The sequence below is a fragment of the Oratosquilla oratoria genome, chromosome 18, assembly GCF_046742065.1.
Source record: "Oratosquilla oratoria isolate Oo_2021 chromosome 18, ASM4674206v1, whole genome shotgun sequence".
Taxonomy (NCBI): Eukaryota; Metazoa; Arthropoda; class Malacostraca; order Stomatopoda; family Squillidae; genus Oratosquilla; species Oratosquilla oratoria.
Genome location: NC_134794.1, coordinates 4,697,572 through 4,700,071, shown reverse-complemented (window position 1 = coordinate 4,700,071; position 2,500 = coordinate 4,697,572). Strand labels below are relative to the sequence as shown.

Genomic DNA, 2,500 nt, shown 5'->3' with positions numbered 1-2,500 from the left:
CGAGAATATAATGAAGGGCCTTCTTGAGTACTGTAGAAAAGAACCCACTTTCCAATTTCCTAGAGGTAGCAAGTGACAGTAAATAGATGGACTCAGCCTTTTTTTTTTTTTTTTGTATGATTAAGAATGAAGTACTTAGTGAGTCATCTAGAACATTGTTCTATAGATATTTTCGTCACGGCTAAAAATTATAATAATAATAGATTGATAAGATAAATGAATGGATAAATTAAAAAATTACGACGGATTCCTCCAGTTCTTAAATGCCCCACTTCAGCAAAGAGAAAAAGTTGTGATTCCTAATTTTGGTTCCTTGAAGACCTTGTGCCTAGGTCATTGCCTCGATGTTTGTAGGGAAAGCCCTCAGAAATACAGACTCCTTCATATTGACCTATGATAGGAGATTATTCCTTGCACCACCGTAGCGCCTGGCAAAAAAATATATAAAAAAAAGTAACAGAAAACCACAAACAGCCCATCCCTCTGTGTACGTTCGTATGTCAACCAACCATGACATTGTCAGGATTCCTCTCTTATCGTTTATCTCGTGGACTAATCAAGAGCTACTGTAAAGATAAAAGCAATTCTCTAACGAGTGAGGAAGTTATGGACAGAACTGAAAACCTGACCACCAATCATGATTGATGAAGACTTTCGATACTAGAGATCAGTTTTGTCAGTTACCTGTTGCTTAATCTTAATATCCAAGCAAAAGATCTTCAAGCTCTTCCCAGCTACAAGAGTTTCCTCAGAAGCCAACATTTTTTGCATGGTTCTTGAGTTTCTATGTACTGTACTGATTATGACATTACAACGTTCTATCCCACGGAGTGTCATATCTCTGTTACTACACCTTAACAGATAAAATCCTATTCCTCAGTAACCATTCCCTCAAGCCTCTGAAGAGCCACAAGGTCGTGCGAAAAGGGCGTTTCAGGCTGGACGATATGTTCTTATACAGTACTCTGATACAAACGTGTGTGTGTGTGCGTGTGTGTGTGTGTGTGTGTGTGTGTGTGTGTGTGTGTGTGTGTGTGTGTGTGTGTGTGTGTGTGTGTGTGTGTGTGTGTGTGTGTGTGTGTGTGTGTGTGTGTGTGTGTGTGTATGTATAATCCTATATAAAGAAATCAAACACTATCTGCACCTCAGTACCGCTGTCCGGCCGATATCGTCTTCGGCGCCCCAAGACACGGATGGCTTCGCCAGACGGCCGACCTATCACCGTCCTTGCATTTGATTTAATATTTAAACAACTTCTCTCTTTCCATGTGCAGTGATGGCCGAGTGGTTAAGGCGTCTGACTAGAAATCAGATGGGATCTTCCCGCGTAGGTTCGAATCCTACTCACTGCGAAACAAATTTTATTCCCCTAAAATGAAATATTTCAAAGAAGGTCCGTTTATTTGATGAAAAAAGAAATATGCTGATATAACGTAGTACATCAAAACTCACAAGAGTTTCGTGTAAAACACTTACACATGATTTCTCTTAATGCTTTCAACTTAGTGACGTCATAGATTTGTTAATCGAAAGACGATTTTATTCAGTTGAGGGGCACAAAATAGTCTCGACGGAGAAGAATTCGATGACATTTACATGAACGCTCAGAGTGCGAGGGAGGTTGTTCCCGACCTCAGTACCTCTCTGAAATCAAGTTGAGGTAGTCCATCACACTAACACCACCTGGTTAAAGGGTTAACACACTGGGCTATTTTTCCTTCAACATTCTACCTCCAACCTCTATTTGGATAACTAGAAGGTGACCTATCTTACAGATATCTAGACTTCTCTAAGAACATTTCTAATATTCGTATAGGCTTACAGCATCTTAGTTCCTCACCCAGCTTTATAAACTAGACGGCTGACAAGGAATAGAATGAATATTTGAATTGAAAGGTTTGGTGCAAAACATGCAATATGTACATGTATAAACACACATACACATACACACCATCACACACACATACACACACGCGCGCGTACACACACACACACACACACACACACACACACACACACACACACACACACACACACACACATGGTTGTACTTCTTCACTTTGGATCAGTTGAAGTGGAGGTAAGGCAAACCTTTGCGTCCATGGTTCGAATCCCGTCGTATCTTCATAGATACTGCGAGCATCTCTCTCTCTCTCTCTCTCTCTCTCTCTCTCTCTCTCTCTCTCTCTCTCTCTCTCTCTCTCTCTCTCTCTCTCTCTCTCTCTCTCTCTCTTTCTTTCTTTCTTTCTTCTTTCTCTCTTTCTCTCTTTTCTCTCTCTTTCTCTCTTTCTCTCTTTCTCTTTTTGTCTCTTACTCTCTTTCTCTCTTTCTTTCTCTCTTTTTCTCCTCTCTTTCTCTCCTTCTCTATTTCTCTCTCTTTTTTCACTCTCTCGTTCCCTCTCCCTCTCTTTCTCCTTTCTCTCTCCCTGCCTTTTTCCCCTTTCTCTATTTCTCTTTCTTTTTTCTCTGTTTTATTCTCTCCTTTATTTCCTTTTTTCTT

The 2,500-nt window shown here is 40.4% G+C and overlaps 1 non-coding gene across 1 annotated transcript; it reads left to right on the top strand.

Annotated features, from left to right (window-relative positions):
- The first annotated feature begins 1,270 nt into the window (after nt 1-1,270).
- TRNAS-AGA (transfer RNA serine (anticodon AGA)) lies at nt 1,271-1,352 on the top strand. Its single transcript has one exon. It is a non-coding gene; the product is annotated as a tRNA-Ser (tRNA).
- Nucleotides 1,353-2,500: the final 1,148 nt, after the last annotated feature.